The sequence below is a fragment of the Rattus norvegicus genome, chromosome Y, assembly GCF_036323735.1.
Source record: "Rattus norvegicus strain BN/NHsdMcwi chromosome Y, GRCr8, whole genome shotgun sequence".
NCBI lineage: Eukaryota > Metazoa > Chordata > Mammalia > Rodentia > Muridae > Rattus > Rattus norvegicus.
This window is the reverse complement of record NC_086040.1, coordinates 28,045,866-28,064,695: the sequence shown is the minus strand read 5'-3', so window position 1 is coordinate 28,064,695 and position 18,830 is coordinate 28,045,866. Positions and strand designations below refer to the sequence as shown.

General features: G+C 37.6%; 1 long non-coding RNA gene across 2 annotated transcripts in view; it reads right to left on the bottom strand.

The window, feature by feature from the left end:
• The window catches only part of LOC134484457 (uncharacterized), a 74,857-nt gene extending 68,060 nt beyond the window's left edge, over window positions 1-6,797 (bottom strand). For both annotated transcript variants that reach the window (XR_010061913.1, XR_010061916.1), the window contains exon 1: window positions 6,540-6,797. This is a non-coding gene — a long non-coding RNA (uncharacterized LOC134484457). The remainder of the gene's footprint in view (window positions 1-6,539) is intronic.
• Window positions 6,798-18,830: the final 12,033 nt, after the last annotated feature.

Below are 18,830 nucleotides of genomic sequence, written 5' to 3'. Positions count from 1 at the left end.
GGATAATATTTTTATTCCCAGGTCCATTCCTGTGATATACAGTTCAATTTTCTAGGTTTTCTGTTTTGTAAAGGCCAGTATATTCCCTATATACCTTTAGGTGAATGAATATTGTATTTCACTTTCTTATTGTACATTCCTTGATAGGGGACTTTATAAATATTCCTGAATGTGTACTCAAAAATTCTGTTTTTCTATTCCATTTTCCACAATGATTTTGGCAATGAAATAGGCTGTTGTACAGAGTGAGTATAACAGTGTAAATTCTGTGTACCTACTCAAATAATAAACTCTAAATCCTTATTTTATCCAAAGATTACCAGTCATCAATAAAGCAAATGACCACATGGACTATACATTTCGGATCTCTAGACACATTTGATATCTGTACTACACTATCTACTTCCTGTGTTCCCGTGGCCACACTTGAAGGTTTTAGATGTGTTATCATGATTCTTTCTTAAGGCCAAATATAATAAACAGGAGCATGAGCAGGGAGAAGAAAGGCTTGAGGAACAGTGAAACCTCAACTTCAATACCTTCATAAGTACAGGAGGGATTTCTATTTGATATTTTCATTTGTAAATTCTAAATTCTTGATCTCATTGCACAGAATCCATGTAAACATTCCACCTAACCACCTAACCAAATAGCTGTAGGAGGCAACAAAAGTATATACATACATACATACATACATACATACATACATACATACATACATACATATATATCAGCCACCAAAACTAGATAAGACTGATGAAGCTAAGAAGTGTATTCTGCCAGGAAACAGATATAGATATGTCCTGAGAGACACAGCTAGAGCATGTCAAATAAAGAAGTGAATGCTAGTGGCAAAGCAATGACTTGAAATGTACCTCTTGTTGGTAGATTCTGAGAAAGGATAACGAGAGCTGAAGGAGCTTTGATCCCCATAAGAACAACAATGCCAAAAACCAGTGATTTCTGGCACTAAACCAATATTCAAAGACTGTTATTGGACAGACCTCTGCATCCAACTGAATATGTAGCAGAGTATAGACTTGTTGGGCACCAATGGAAGTAGAAGGCCTTGGTCTTCCCTTGGTTTGTCTCGCAGTTAAAAGAAATGTGAAGGGAGAGTGAGGTGGTTTATAGAAGAAGTGGAGAGGAACCCGTTAGGGCCCCTATGGGTGGAAACTCTTACAGGAAATAATATTTTAAATGTAAATATAGAAATTTATATGTTTAAGAAAACAAATAAAATTTGTAAAAAATAAAAAATATGAGAAATAAATGATATAATATTGGAAAGAGTGAGATGGTGAGGTCTCTACTAGAAGTCCTTCTCCCTCCCAGATATCAGTGTCAGACACAAACTGCCCAAAGGATATATAAAGCTTGGAGGAGATTACTCTAAGCAAGGGACACAATACTTTTCCTTCCTTTCTTGCTTAGGTCCTTTTTCTTCTTGTCAAAAAGAATAAAGGCCATGTGCTCTCAGGAAAACAACAGTGCCCTTCCCATTACATGGCTTTGGAATAAAAAAAAATAATGATATTAACTCTCTGATTTCCAGGAACCATAAGAACAGAGAAGTCCAGATGCTTCTGAGAGGATCCCAGTTCCTGATTGCATATGTGGGAGGCTCATATCAGTGGTATCTGTCCATCAATACCAGTCAACACCTACCAAGGACTCACTGGGCTTTCCCACACACACATATTTCTTCCATTTTTTAGACCGAGACAGAAGGGCAGCTTCCTTCTACCAATTTCTGATCTCTTCAACTTCTTTGTTCTAACTCCCAAATGGCGGTTTACTCAGACTTAGATGTCAATTACTAAACCCTAGAGGTACTGAAGGAATATCTGAGAGGCAGATGCAGACTTGACAATACTTGAGACATTAAAGAAGAAGATAAAGCTCTCCAGGTTACAAGAGATTTTCAGGCAGGGCCTAATGATGATGTAACTGAGAACTGCCATGGCCTACTTGCTAAACAACTTTCCTTACATTGACCAGATTTGAGGGTGCCCTTTCCTGGTATGTCTCCTGAGATTCAGTGGAAACCTTTATGTACTTCATCTCTCTAAAGCTAGAGACTTTTCTTTGCTTTATTAATGGTTACATGCTTTGAATGGAAAAAGTTAGTCAAGGCTAGGAATGGGTAGAAAAGATCTTGTAACATGGAGAGGAGGAAATTTTCCTGGATATTAATTTTATTCCCAGGTACAATCTGAAAAATACAGTACAATTTTGTAGGTTTGTCTATTTCCCAAAGGCCAGTATTTTCCCTACCGACCGTCAATTGAATGAATATTGTATTTCACTTCCTTATTGTACATTAATCGATATGGGACTTTATAAATATTGCTGAATGTGTACTCAAAAATTCTGTTATCCAATTCCATTTTCTGTAATGATTTTGGCAACAAATGTGGCCCAGCTTTAGAATGAGTATAACAGTGTAAATATTGTGTACCTATTTGAAATGATAAACTTCCAAATCCTTATTTTTATCCCAAAATTACCAGACATCAGTACAGCAAAGGACAACATGGACTATGGAATTCAATGGTTCTCTAGTCCCATTTGATATCAGTTCTGCATTATCAACCTCACTGTGTTCCCGTGGCCAGACTTGAGGTTTGTGGATGTTTTACCATGATTCCTTCTTGAGGAATAATAAGATACAAGACGAAGAACAGTGAGAGGAATGACTTGACGTCCAGTGAAACCTCAACTTCAATATGTTCATAAGAACAGGAGGGATTTGACATTGTTCTTTGTGGAATCTATATTCTTGAATTAGTTACACAGAATCCATGTGAAAATTCCCCCTACCCAAGTAGCAGAAGAATATATATATATATATATATATATATATATATATATATATATATATATATATATCCAAAACTAGATAAGATTGATGAAGCTAAGAAGTGCTTTCTGCCAGGAACAAGATATAGATATTTCCTGAGACCCAGCTAGAGCATATTATACAGAGAACTGAATGTGTTCTTTTAAAAATATAAAAATAAAATAAAAAAAGTAAAATTTTGTTTTACCCTGCTAACTCTGGCACTGAAGAGTCTGAAATTCTCTGCTAGATATCTTGGGAGAAACACCACCCTGCTCCTCGGCTACCGAGTGTTTCATGCCGTCACACACTCTCCTATACTCAAACCCTCACATAAAAAACACACAGCACAATAATCTTTGATTTAGTTGATTAGATATAGTTGCCCACTGAAACATACAACGTCGGGTACTATCCATCACTTAGGAACATTAATAAAGACCTGTAAATACACAGAGCAGAATCTTAAATTCACCTGCCATGGCTTCTCACTCTGTCACATTCCTTTCTCTCTTTTTTTCCTCTTGTCTCTTCCTCTTCCTTCAAATATCTCTCTTGCCCATTCTTCCTTCTCCTCCATGATAACCGTCCTTCTATCCTATTCCTGCCACTCACATATACTTTACAAATTCAATAGGGAGGTGGTTCTGGTGAATTCACCTGAGTTCTGAGTAGAGGACTATGTAGCTGACCTTGGGGTAGTGGAATTAGCATCAAACACAGATAACTTCAGGGCAAATCACAACATGAACCCTAGTGGCAAACCAGTGAACTGAAATCGAACTTGTTGTTGGTCGATTTTGAGAAATGATTAGAAGAGGTGAAGGTGATTTCAACCCCATAAGAGCAACAATGCCAATGAAACAGAGCTTTCTGGTAATAGACCAATATTCAAAGAATGTACATGAAGAGACCTATGGCACCGATTGCATGTGTTGCAGAAGATGGCCTTGTTGGTCAACAGTGGAAGGAGAACCCTTGGTCCTGCCTAGGTTTGACTCCCAGTTCAAGGGAATGTCAAGGGTCAGTAAGGGGGTTTATAAGAGAAGAATAAGGGGACTGGTAATGGATCTTATAATCAGGAAACTGGAAAAGTAAATAATATTTTAAATGTAAATTTAGAAATATACAATTAAAAAGCAATAAAATTTATTAAAAATTAAAAAATGAAAGTAATAAAAGAAAAGAAATCTACCAGCCAACCACACCTATTGACTCAGAATTTTAAGGGGTCACTGTCAGGGAATGGTAGTCAGAGTATTACTTGTGGAAAGACTGAGATGATGAAGTCTCATCTATAAGCACTTCTCCGTCTCCGATATCAGTACCACACACGAACTGCATTATTAGAATCCAATGCATGGATGAGTTTACTCTGTGCTGAGGACACATTACTTGTCTTACCTTTCTTCCTTAGGATCTTTTCCTTCTTGGCAAAAGGGTAAAAGCTATGAGCTCTCAGAAAAAATTATAGTGCCCTTCCCAACACCTGGCTTTTGGGATAAAGATATGAATTATATAAACTATCTGACTTCCAAGATAAATAATAAGCAGGGAAGTCCAGAAGTTTCTGAGAGGATCCCAATACCTGATTCCCATACGTGGAAGACTCGGATCAAGGCTAACTCTTCAGTGAACCTACTAAACCCCTACCCAAGACTCAAGGAGCTTTCCCATTGACCACAAATTTCTTCATTTTTATACCAAGACAAAGGGCCAGCTTCCTACACCCCATGTCTAATCACTTCATCCTCTGTGTTCTCCCTCCCAAATGACTGTTTACTCGGCATTAGAGGCCAATTAGTAAATCCTAGAAGTACTGAGGGAATATCTTAAAGGCAGTTGCAGTCAGGACAACACTTGTGACATCACAGAAGAAGCTAGGGCTCTCCAAGATACAAGAAATTTTTCAGAGAGGCCTAATGATGATGTCACTGAGAACTTCCATGGCCTAACTGCTAACCAGCTTTCCTTACCTTGACCAGATTTGAGGGTGCCCTTTCCAGGAGTGTCTCCTGTGAAACAGTGGAATCATTTACATATTATGTTTCTCTAAAGCTAGAGTTTTCTCTTTGCTTCATTAGTGGTTACATGCTCTGAATGGACAAAATTAGTCAGGTGCTTAGCATGGCTGGAAAAGATTTAGGAACATAGAGTGGAGGAGATTCTTCTAGATAACATTTTATTCCCAGGTTCATTCCTGTGACATACAGTTCAATATCCCAGTTTTTCTCTGTTTTCCATAGGACAGTATTTTGCCTACAGACCTTAACTGAATGAATATTGTATTTCACTTTCTCATTGTACATTCCATGATATGAGACTTTATTAATATTCCTGTATGTGTACTCAAAAATTTTGTTTCCAATTCCATTTTCACTAAAGCAAAGGACAAAATGACTATAGAATTCAGTTCTCTAGTCCTATTTGGTATCAGTACTACACTATCTACCTTCCTGGTTCCCATTGCTAGACTTGAAGGTCAGATGTTTTACCATGATTCTCTCTGAAGGACAAACATAAGATACTGGAGGACGAGCAGAAAGAAGAATGGCTTGCGGAGCAGTGAAACCTCAACTTCAATAGGTTCATAAGAACTTGAGGGAGTCTATTTGGCATTGTCATTTCTGAACTCCACATTCTTGACCTAGTTGCTCAGTATCCATGTTACCATTCCACCTAATCACATAGGTGTAGGAGCCACCAGAAGTATATATGTACATCAGCCACCAAAACTAGATAAGATTTTTGTAGCTAAAAAGTGCATTCTGCCAGCAACCAGATATAGATATTTCCTGAGAGACACAGGTAGATCATGTCAACTACAGAAATTAATGCTAGTGGCAAACCAGTGAACTGAAACAGACCTCTTGTTGGCAGATTTTGAGAAAGAATTTCAAGAGGTAAAGGAGCTTTAAAACCCACAAGAACAATAATGTCAATGCTTTCTGGTACTAGACCAATATTCAATGAATGTACTCTGACAGAGCTATGGCTCAAACTGCATGTAGCACAGGATGACCTTGTGCATCATAAATGGAAGAAGAAGCTATTGTTCCTCTCTAGGTTTGTCTCCCAGTTCAAGGTAATGTGAAGGCACAGTCAGGGGGGTTAGAGAAGAAGGAGAAGGATACGGTTAGGAATCCTATGGTAATAAAATGGGAAATGAAATAATATTAAAGGTAAATATAGAAATGTCAAGTTAAAAGCAATAAAAATTGCTAAAACATAAAAAATGAAAGAAATGAAAGAAGAGAAACTGACAGCTAATCATACCTATTGACTCAGAAAAGTAAAGTGTTAGTCAGTGGAAATATTAGTTGAAAGACTGAAATGATGAAGTCACAACTAATAATACTGCTGCTTCCCAGACTGTACTATAGATACCCAAAATATGGCAGAGTTTACTATGAGCTATGGACACAATACTGGTCTCTCCCTTTTTCCTTAGGACCGTTCTATTCTTCTCAAAAAGTGTAACGGCCATGAGCTCTCAGGAAAATAACTGTGTCCTTCCCAACACTTGGCTTTAGGAATAAAGAAATTAATGATATAAACTCTCTGATTTCCAGAAACCGTAAGAACAGGGAAGTCCAGATGCTTCTGAGAGACTCCAAGTTCCTGATTCCCATAGGTGGGAGGCTCAGTTCAAGGCTATCCCTTTAGCAATCCCACTAAATCCCTACCAAGTACTCACTGAGCTGTACCAAGGACCAGGTATTTCTTCCTTTTTTTATACCAAGACAGAAGGCCAGCTTCCTTCGTTCTCCCCATTTCTGATCTCTTCATCCTCTTTGTTCACCCTCCCAAATTGATGTTTACTCTGAAGTAGAGACCAAGTAATAAACCCTAGAGGTTCTGAAGGAATACCTGAGAGGCAGTTGCTGTCAGGACAACACTTGTGACATCACAGAAGATAGGGATCTCCAGGTTAAAAGAGATTTTTCAGGAAGGCCTAATGATGATGTCTCTGAGAACTGCCTTGGCCTACTTGCTTAAAAGCTTTCCTTACATTGGCCAGTTTGGAGAGTGCCTTTTCCAGGAGTGTCTCCTGTGACACAGGGGAAAACTTTACATACTCCATCACTCTAAAGCTAGAGACTTCTTCTGGCTTCATTAGTGGTTTCATGCTCTGAATGGAGAAAGTTATTCAGGCACTTGCCATGGGTGGAAAAGATCTAGGAACATGGGGAGGAGGAGTTTATTCTGGATAATAATTCTATTCCCTGGTCCATTCCTGTGACATACACTTCAGTTTCCTAGGTTTTCTCTCTTTCCAAAAGTCCAGTGTTTTCCCTACAGACCTTTAATTGATTGAATAGTATTTCATTTTTGCATTGTCCTTTCCTTTATAAGAGACTATATGTGTGTGTGTATATATATATATTTTTTCCTGAATATGTACTCAAAAATTCTGTTTTGCAATTCCATTTTTTGAAATGAATTAGCAATAGAGTGAATATAACAGTGTAAATATTGTATACCTAATTCAAATGATAAACTCTTAAATCCTTATTTTACCCAAAATTTATGAGACATCAGTAAAGCAAAGGACATCATGGACTATAGAATGCAGGTCTCTAGTCTCATTAGATATCAGTTCTATAATATCTACCTTCCTATGTTCAAAGGGCCAGACTTAAAGATTTTGGAGGTTTTACCATGATTCTTTCATCAGGCCAAACACAAGTCTCAGGGGGATGAGCAGGAAGAGAAATGGCTTGATGTCCAGAGAATCCTCACCTTTAATAGGTTCATAATAACAGGAGGGAATCTCATTGGCACTGGCCTTTGCTGATTCTACATTTTTACCTATTTGCACAGAATCCATCCTAAAATTCCACATAACCACATAGCTGTAGGACCCACCAAATATATACATATATAGATATAGAGAAAGATATAGATATAGATATAGATAAAGATATAGATAAAGATATAGATAAAGATATAGAAATTGGAAATTGATATAGAGATAGATAGATAGATAGATAGATAGATAGATAGATAGATAGATAGATAGATAGATAGATCTGCCACAAAACTACATGAAATTGATGACGCTAAGAAGTGGATGCTGCCAGGAAAAGGATATAGATCTTTCCTGAGAGACCCAGGTAGAGCATGCCAATTACAGAAGTGAAGGTTATTGGCAAACCATTGGAATGCAAACGGACCTCTTGTTAGTAAATTTGGAGAAAGAATTACCAGGGCTGAATGGGCTTTCAAGCCCATAGGAACACAATGACAATGACCTATAGCTTTCTGATACTAAACTAATATTCAAACACTGTACATGGACAGTTCTATGGCTCCAACTGCATATGTAGCTGAGAATGGCCTGTTTGGACATCAATGGGCAGAGAAGCAATTAGGCCTACCAAAGCTGGACCCCCAGTGTAGGGGAATGTCAGGGGATGCTGGGAAAGGGAGTAGTTGGTGAGGGGGAACATCTTTATAGAGGAACTGGTGGGGGAAGGGATAGGAGTCTTATGACTGGAAAACTGGGAAAGTGAATAATATTTGAAATTAAACAAAAATATCCAATTTTTATAACAGGAAAAAATAATAGTTTAACAAGCTGAAGAGCCAAAGTGATGAATCTCAATCCCACATGAGAGGGAGAAGAAATAAACCCCAGGAGAGAAGAGTGAGGGACCTGGGTGAGAAAGGAGACAGTAAGGGAAAGAGGAGAACATGGTCAGGTATGGATGGGGAGTAGGACTGAAGCCTTGAGTGCCAGCAGAATGAATGGAAAAAGGCAACTTCAGGAACTAAAAGGTTGGGGGTGGGTGGTATCTCTAGAATATTCCAGAGACCTGAGACGTAACAGACTATCAGGACTCAGTGAAATGTCCAGGAGTGGTGAGAGGGAACTTGTAGAGACTAACTCCATGAGGAAGAGAGAGCATCAAGTGAGGGATAAGATTGCCATCCACAAATCAAAACTCTGACCCATATTTCTTCCTCTCTGAAAGAACTTCAGGGACAAAACCAGAGAAGAGCATGAATAAAAGAAATTCCAGTGATCGGCCATATCTGAGAAGCAGATTAAGTAGAGGCCCCTAAGGCCTGACACTATTACTCATGCTTTGCAATATTCCTACAACATACCTGTCATGACTGCCTTCTGAAAGACCCAACAAGCAGCTGAAAGAGTCACATGCAGACAATTACACTCAGCCATTGAACAGAAGCTGCTAAGCCCTGTGGTCAAACTAGGGAAAAACTGGACGAAGCTGAGTAGGGGAGCAGCCCTGTAGAAGGACCAGCAGTGTTAACTAACCTGGACCTCAGTGATTTTTCAGACACTGAGACACCAATGCGGCATCATGCACCAGCTAATATGAAGCCCCTAAAACTGGGGTGCTGGTTCTGGACACAACAAGAGAAGATGCACTTAACTGTCAAGAGACTTGAGACCCCAGGGAGTGGAGAGGTCTGGTAGAATGGGGGTGGAGTGGAAGATAGCTTCATGTGACAGGAAGAATAGGAAGAACACTTCTGGAAGGGAAAGCAGAGCTTGTAGAAGACCTCATGCAGGGAAGTGCGTCATGCAATTGTAAACAAAAAATGTAAAAGGCCTGAACTTTTATATAGAGTGAAAGTTGTTGAAAAATATTTACAAGTGATTCTGAGTGGACTAGATAAATATGTTTATTTACAAATCCATAGTAAATACTAGAAAAATGGCAACAAATAGTAATAGGGCAGAAAAGGAAATAAAGTTAAAGTTGGTACAGGTTTCAATATTGATGTTGTTAATTTCAACATGCTGAAGGTTAGTGGATGAATAATTTGATGAATGACTCATATATACTAACAAAATTTCTTTTTTTTTTTATGGTTCTTTTTTTTTCGGAGCTGGGGACCGAACCCAGGACCTTGCGCTTCCTTTGCAAGCGCTCTACCACTTAGCTAAATCCCCAACCCCCAAAATTTCTTGACTCTATAGTGAAATTCACGGAGGGAGAAAACTATATTATTTAATATTTCTTTTTAAGTACATTTATTTAATTAAATAAAATTCAATAAGGAACCGAAGATAACCCTTTTCATCTCTGACATATCCAATCTCTAAACGGGGGTATAGTGGATGAAACTTCATATAGCATTTGCCTCCTCCAGGTATTATTAATTTAAAATAATAACATAGCAGTGTATCATATTTGTGGGCCTTTCTTATTAATGCCCATTATCTCCTCGGAAGGATATCCATTAAAAGCAATCTAACACAACGTTGTTTCCTTTAAATATTAAAAATCTTGAATATTGTGCTTGCTTATCATTTTAACAGCATAAAAAACCATATGTAATTACTTCGTTTTTACATATCAATATCAATCACTTTACTTTTATGATTTTGATACATACCAAGCATAACAAAGAGCAGACTGTATGCTCTTCAGCAATCCTTACATTTCTCCCATAGTCCATTACATGTGGGCCATATTACAATCAATTAATTTAATATTCTTTGTAAATGACAATGGCAAGCAAATTTAGATTTTTATATTTCATACAATAAAAAAATCAAAGATCCAATGAATAGTTACAGAATTTACTTTTATAGGAAGACAGTAGGTAAATAATACCTTATAATATCGACCCTAATTAACATTGAGTCAGTGCTGGAATATGGGTAATAATGTTTGTAATAAGAATAAGTACTTTTCTGTATCTTTTAAATAGCAATTGGATACAGTCAATAAAGAAGTGTCAGATAAATGTAGAAATAATTAAAAAAACTTTTTAAAATTATTCTGAAATTTATTTCTAGAATATCTGAGTTCAACTCTCAGGCTCCATATAACTAGCTAATATAGAGCTGATCACTTGTATTCCATGTGCATACACAATACTAATCTCCATAGGAAATAAATGTGTTAAAATCGCAAAAGCTATATTTATTTAAGAGTAAGATTTTTGACGTTTAAGATTACACCTTTTTTTCCATTTTTATTAAATTGGGTATTTACTATATACATTTCAAATTTTATTCCTTTTCTGTGGTTCCAGGCCATCAGCCTTATCCTCTCCCCCTCCCCTTCTATAATATGGTTGTACTCTCCACATCCATTCCCTTCCTTAAATCACCCATCTGTACTTTCCCCTACATGAAGGGTCCAACCTTAATAGGACCAAGGGCTTCACAATGGTGCCCCAAATGGACTACATATGCAGTTGGAGCCCCGGATCAGATCATGTATAGTCTTTGAGTTGTGGTTTAGTACCTTGAATATCTGGTTAGCTGGCAGTTTTTTTTTTTTCTTTGAGGTTGCAAGTCCCTTAGCTCCTTCAGTCCTTCCTTTAATTCCTCCAAAGGGGGTCTTATGCTTAGTTCAGTGATTTGCTGCTGACATTCATTTCTGTGTTTCAAATGCTCTGGTTGTGTCTCTAAGGAGAGATCTATAAACATTACCTGCCAGCATGCACTTCTTAGCTTCATCAACCTTATCAAGTTTTGACATATATATATATATATATATATATATATATATATATATATATATATATATATATCCAGCACATGTCCAGCAGACTCTGAGTGGCCATTCCTTCAGTCTCCTAAAACAATGCCGCCCTACACCTATTATGGATATTTTAGTTACCCTTTTAAGGAAGGTGTGAATCATCTCCATTTTGGAACTCTTTGAGTTTCATTTGGTCTGTGCATTGTATGCCAGGTAATTTGAGGATTTGGAGTAATATCGACCTATCAATGAGTTCATGCCTTGTGTGTTTTTCTGTGATTGGGAAACCTCACTCAGGATGATATTTTCTAGGTCCATCCATTTGACTATGAATTACATGCACTCATTGTTTTTAATAGCTGAGTAGTAGTGCTTTCTGAAAATATATGTCATTTTCTGTATCCATTCCTCTGGTGAAGGTCATCTGGGTTCTTTCCACCTTCTGAATATTATTAATAAGACTGATATGAACATAGTGTAACATGATTGTTTGTTGTATGTTGGAGCATTTTTGGGTATATGCCCAGGGGAGTTATAGCTTGGTCCTCAGTCAGTGCAATGTCCAATTTTTGAGGAAACTCAGGACAGATTTACAGAGAGGTTGTACCAATTTGCAATCCCAACAACAATGGAGGAATGTTCCTCTTTCTCCACATCCTCTCCTGCATCTGCTATCACCTGAGTTTTTATCTTAGCCATTCTAACTAATGTAAGGTGGAATCTCAGCGTTGTTTTGATTTGCATTTACCTGATGACTAAGTATGTTGAACATAACAGAAAGCATTTTAAGAAATGATGCTACCCTAGCTGTTGTTCTGTATATAGCTGAGTTCCAATTGATTCATTTCTATCTCTTTCTTAAAAGTTTAAGTCAAAGTGCATCAAAGGAATCTATATAAAACCATATATGCAGAAACCAACAGAAGGCAAAGTGTCAGAAAGTGCCTAAAACACATTTGCACAGGAGAAAAAATTCAGAAAAAATACCAATGGTTCAAGCTCTAAGATCAGCAGTCAATATATGAAATCTCATCAATCTGAACATTTTCTTTAAAGCAAAGTACACTGCCAATAGGACAAAACAGAAATCTACATATTTGGAAAAGACTTTAAACAACCCTATATCTGGTAGTGTGGCATAATAAAAAATGTAGAAATAATTCAGGTAGGTAAACTCCCACACAACCAAGTAACCCAACTCTTAAAATGGGTTAGAGAGATAACCTAGTATTCTCAACTGAGGTATCTCAATAGCTGAAAACACATCATAAAATGTTCAACATCCTTAGTTATCAGAAAAATGCAAAGAGAAATGAACTTGAGAGTCTACATTACACCAGTGTGACTAAGACAAAAACTAATTCAGTAGCAGAGTAGGCTAGGATGTAGAGAAAGTGGAACACTCCTCCACTTCTGGTGGGATTGGTATCTATACAGCCACTTTGGATGTCAGTGTGAAGGTTCTGAGAATATTGCAAATAGCATTGCCTGAAAACCCGGCCTTACCACTCACTTCAATGCAAATACTCAAACATGATCCACATATAACAGTGACATGGGGTTGAACATGTTCAGGACAGCCTTACTTTTTTTAGTCAAATACTGGAAAAAATCGTGATATATGTCAAATCAATTGAGGAATAAATACAGAAGGTGTGCTATATTTAAAGAATGAAATACTACTTGGGTATTAAAAATGAGGAAACCAAGAAATTTTTAAGCAAAGGGATGGACCTGGAAATTAGTGAAGTAACAGAGATCGAAAAGGACATAACATGGGATGTACTTAGTAAGAAGTAGACATTAGCCCCAAAGATCAGTATACCCAATACACAAATCATTTATCACATGGAGGGCAAAATGTTAGAAGGCCAAACTGTGGATTCTTGCAACCCACTAAGAAGTGAGAACAAAATGGTAATGGAAGACAGAGGGATGGAGGGACATTGTTAGAAGTAGAGAAGGATGGACAAAATAGGGGGAGTAGAAACAATATAAAGAGAAAAGAGAGAAATCTGGAGGAAAATTGGAAAAAATAACAATAAGCATCAGTGGTGGGTGGTGAACTTGGGTATTGCCAGGAAAGTCACAGATGCCAGGGATGCAAGAGGGTCCCATAAATGTATTGGGATGATGGTAGTTGAAATAATAAGCAGCAAAGAGTTAGAACCACAAGAGTCTGCCTCCGGTCGCTAGACATGCCCACCTGTGAAGACCAGGTGATGCCCACACAGTTCAAAATCTTTAACCTATAAATGTTCAAAGTCCAAAAAAAATTGCAAAGACAAAAAAAGAGGCAGAGACTGAAGGAAAGGCAATCCAGAGACCAACCAACCAGAAAAACAATTTCATCCACAGACTCCAAATCCTCAGACTATTCCTGATATCAAGATGTGCTTGCAGATAAGACTCTAATATGTCTGTCCTCTGAGGGGCTCTGCCATCAACTGACAGTGACAGATTCACATACAGATAACCATTTGACAGAAACTGAGAGCCAGAAAAGAATGGTTAGGGGATTGTCTGAAGGATCTCAAGGGGATTGGAGCCCAATATGAAGAACAACACTATCAATTAAGTTTACCCTTCAGAGGTTCAGGAAATTTACCACAGACAAGTGCATACTTGGGTCAGTCCATGGCTTCTACTACATAGATCATAGAGTGTATGGAGAAGACAACTGTCTCATCTCCCATATCTGGGAAGGGAGTCAATTGGTCCTGTGGCGACGTCATATCCCAGAGAAGGGGGATGGTAGAAGACTAAATTGGAAGTGGGCAATTAGATGGGGGAGTAGCATCTTAAAAACAGAGAGGATCAGAATGGCTTGGGTGATTCAATAAAGAAAGACAAATTGGGGAAATGACATTTGAAATGTAAACAAATGAATAGTTTATTGTACACATATAGTGTTTATAATATAATACATATATGTTTCCAACAGAGACATTCACATCTCACTCCTTAAGGACTGTACAGTCATTATCTGTACTACAGGTTTACTGAAAGCTGAAATCCATAATTTTTGAGATGTACTTATTATTGAAAATTTACATAAATAAAACCAATCAATATTTTATTCTCTGTCCCTGTACCTATAATAAATTGTTACTAACCTTGATAAAAATGTAAAAAAAAAGTATTTCTACTCAATTTGGTTTCCATTCTCTGACTCAAATTTCTCGTACTTTTAGTTGTACATCTCTATATTCCCTCCATTGTCGTCCTCTTCTCTCTCTTCACATTTGATATTCGTGTTCCTTACAGTGTCCCTCAGCAATACATAAGTACACTGGTACTTCCCAAAATGAGGACAGCAGACACTAAACTGATCACACAGATACACAGTCTTCTGAATTAACATTATGGTTCAAGTGAATAAGTATCCCATTTTCCCTTTTTGATCTGGGTTAAGTCATCAATTATGACTTTCACAAGATCCAGTCACTGTCCGGAAAATTACATGCTTTCCTCTTCCAGTCTGTCAATGCACTATATTTTCCTTATGCATTCATAAGTTAAAGAACAACTTGAATATTTCCAAATTATCAAGTGTCTCTATACTAGAATAAATCAACATTTAGATATATGATCTCGAAGTATATCTTTATGTGTATCCATTTCTACATTCATGAAGAAACATCATACTGATTTCTAAAGTTGCTTTAGAAGTTTGCATTCCTCCGGATAATTTTTAAATTTTTCTTTGTCTATTAACAGTCCACATACCATAGCATCAGATTATTTTAAGTTTCTCCATGAAGTGTTTTCTCTCCATCCTGGCTTAGAATTGGGTGGGGATACTTAGATCAATCTGTGTAGCCCTACAGAATTCTTCTTGATATATTATCTTCTATTGATGGTGTCATATCTACAACCCTTGATACACAGCCTTTGATACACCTTCCTTCACCTGTGTAAAAGAAAATATTTACAGCAGACGGATTCCGTAATGTTTTGGATACTACATGAATCCCGTAACTGAAATAAGTCTATGCATACTTATTCAGGCCCAAATATATCCATGGGGAGACGTGCCGACTAAAAATGTCAACTACTACTCAGATGTCCTCTATGTATACCGTCTAAGGTTATGACAGTCACTACAGTTCAGTTGTGGAACTGAAGAATACTCAGTCGTTTTCCAAATTAAAAAAAAAAAAAACAAACCAAACCAAACCAAAACAAAACAAAACAAATTACTAAGACAAGTATTGAGATAATGCTTTTATCTATGTAGAACATTAATTTCAGCCTCACATACAAATGTGTGAAGTGAATTAATTTTAACTCAGTACTGCAGAACAAATAATATACTTTTGGGTATGGTCTCTCTGGATTAGAGTATGATATCAATACAATCTTCCATGACAGATTTCCAAGCACATATGAACATTTGAGGACTCCAGGAGAGTAACTCTTGATCAACAAAATAACCTTCATGTTATTTGTGACACTGTCCGGGACCACTTCTTGCTATGTATCAGAGATCTGACTCATTTTTAAGTCGTTTTTCTATCTCATGCTAATTTTTATGCAGCATGACCAGAGGGTGGTTGTAATTTTCCTCCCTGGTGAATTCACAGCTACAAGAAAGTATGAGAAGGCCTAGACATTCTAGAATGTAGAATGTTGTTGTCTGTGTCTTTCCTTGACTCCCTCCATTCTCACAAGGTTCATATCAGTGAAGAAACTGCACACAGAATGTGAAAAACACTTGCTGGGCCACAGGATAGACAAAATCAACAATACTTTCCTTTCTTGGGATTAGACATAGTGGACAGGAGATACATTGAGTTTAGTCAATGAAATGCTCCCCCTGTATACCTATTGGACAAACGTTTACCCACCTGGATTGACTTGTTAACCATGCGTACTTACCCTGCTTACCCAGTTCTCAGGAGACTTTATTCTCAGGAAGTGATAAGGTGGTGGACCAACATCTTATGCTTACTCATTATTTCGCAGTTACTCCAAGATAAACAGATTCCTCCAAAAGAGCTCCCATTTCCATAGTTTACCTGACTTCAGGTCTGAAGTTATGAGCCCAGTCAACAAGAAAATCTCCATAACCAAGTCAAAGAAAATCTTTTCTTTCTTTAGTGCTGGGGGGGATGGGCATCTCTGATAGTGTCTTCCTTATTGTAGGTTCTTCTTGAGACAGGATAGGGGGAAGAGCATGGGAGGAGGGTAAGTTTTGATCTATTTAGAGTTGCAGTATAATAATAATATTAATCATCATCATCATCCTCATCATCACCATCACCATCACCATCATCATCATCAATAACATCAGCATCATCAATAAAATCACCATCACCATCAAAAGTAATTTAGGCTGGTAAGATGATTCAGCATTTATTAGAACTGACTGCTTTTCCATAGGTCAGAGTTTAATTTCCAGCAAAAACATCGTGGCATACAACAATGTATAACGGCATCTGATGCCCACTTCTGTTGTGTCTGAAAGTTACAGAATAATCAAAAATCAAATAATAAAAATCTTTAAAAAGAAATAAATAAAAGTTTACTTATCTAAGTTTAAGTACTGTGCTTCTTTAGCTGACCAGCTTTTTGTATTCCTCTGAGGACAGAAAATGTGTTCCATGTCTATTAAAATCCATGATGAGAGCTCACACATTACTTGCCATATTCCTAGGCTGTTATTCAAAACACAGCTTCTGCTTTTATGAGAAATTAAATAGCTTCTTATCACACTCCTATCCTTTCTTCATGTCCTGGCTCTGAGAGCCACATAATAAAATTAGTTTGTACATGAGGACATTACAGTTGAATTTTCCTGTTGTGTGAGAAAACTGAGGTTAACACAGAGGGGTCAGGACTGTATACAAAGAAGTGGGCATAATGACTAACTTAAATCCTAATGCTGTTCGTGCAATTGTTCAGTATACATGAGAGTTTTCCAACTCACAGTTCATCTTTTGGAGCTCAATAGTCAGTTTCTCCATCTTCTTAATCTGTTGTACTTGCTCATTGATGGTGGAAGTTTGGAAAGATGGCTTTCCTGCAGATCGTGTAGATAAATACAGGGAACATGCACAGCAAAGGCCCACACAAAGGAGAGAATATGCTGAATCCCCCAATGAAGCCTGATGAAAGAGGAAATCTACAGACACTTGAAGCGCTGAAGGAGGAGGAAAGCTCTCTTCAAGCTGGCCTACTAGCTATTTTCTTTCTCCCAACCATGATCGATAGACATATGACTCACTCCTTTCTGTAGTCCCCCTGGCACCTAACAACAAAATCAGTCCAAGACATGAAGAAATTGAGGACATTTTAAGTTCTTATCTGATGGGATGCAGGTAAGTCCTGGAGTCCATAGTGTTTAGAACCACCAAGACTTAATCATGCATGTTAAAGAAAAAGAGTCAGAGACCTTGATGCATGTCCAGAGAAGTAGCCCTTCTCATAATATTCCAAAGGCATGTCCAGAAATCCTCTGAAGATAAAATTCAATACTGTACCCTGAGAGTCAAAGCTTTTATCCCTGTTGATCTTATTGGTATTCTTCCTCATTTAGAATGAAATTAAGGAACTCATAGTAGACCAGCTGCATGATTGACAATTCCTGGCTCTCTGCCAAAAATTCATCAGGTATTCCTGACTCTGGGTCTCTTCTTTAGGAATCCAGAGACTTCAGGTCATAAGTCCTACTCCTAGAAGGCCTGAGGCAAGAACACCTCCTCTAGGAAGCTCCTAAGAACCAGTCCACTGCTCTCCCTCTCCCTTTCCCACCAGATAATTTATGTGTTCACTTCTATAACAAGAAAGTATCTTAATTTATTCTTCCTCTCTCTTTTGCCTCTCCATGCTCTCTGTTTTCTCTGTAAATAGCTTGATCATCCTGAAAAACATTTTTGTGGGTAAACCAATGAGTACTTACTAAATGCCAGAAGGGCAGTTTCTGTTTCCATTACACTAGAGACATCACAGAGAATATCGTGGAATTTCCAGCATACATTAGAGTATCCAGATGAGAGTCCCCTTCAACAGCACAAAACTACCCATTAACTAGATCTTATCCAAATAAACAAGCCAAGTTGCCCTTTCAAGGATTTTTGCCTGAGACACAAGGGAAGACTTTCTATCACTGTCCCTTCTTACCCAGAGATATCACTGATCTATTGTATTTTTTACCACGTTCATGCATGAAGAGAGAAGACTCAATTTTCAAACATAGCCCACAAATTTTTGCCCTCACCTTCGGTAGCACACTCAAAATGACAAAGAAGAAAGTAAACTGAAAACATAGTTCAGACTGTTTGTCAGTGATTCGATGATTCAACACAGTTAATCCATCTCAGGGGACATCTTCTGTAGCTCAATGAGTAATGTATCCAAATTCTTCATCTACTCCTCCTGCTAAGTAATATTGGTAGTTTGTGTTGATGGCTTCCCAGTAGGCCATGTACATAGATAAATACAATTAAGCAAAGACTTGGGGAAGATCCACAGACTACAACAGATTGGATAGGGGGTAAAAAATACAGAAA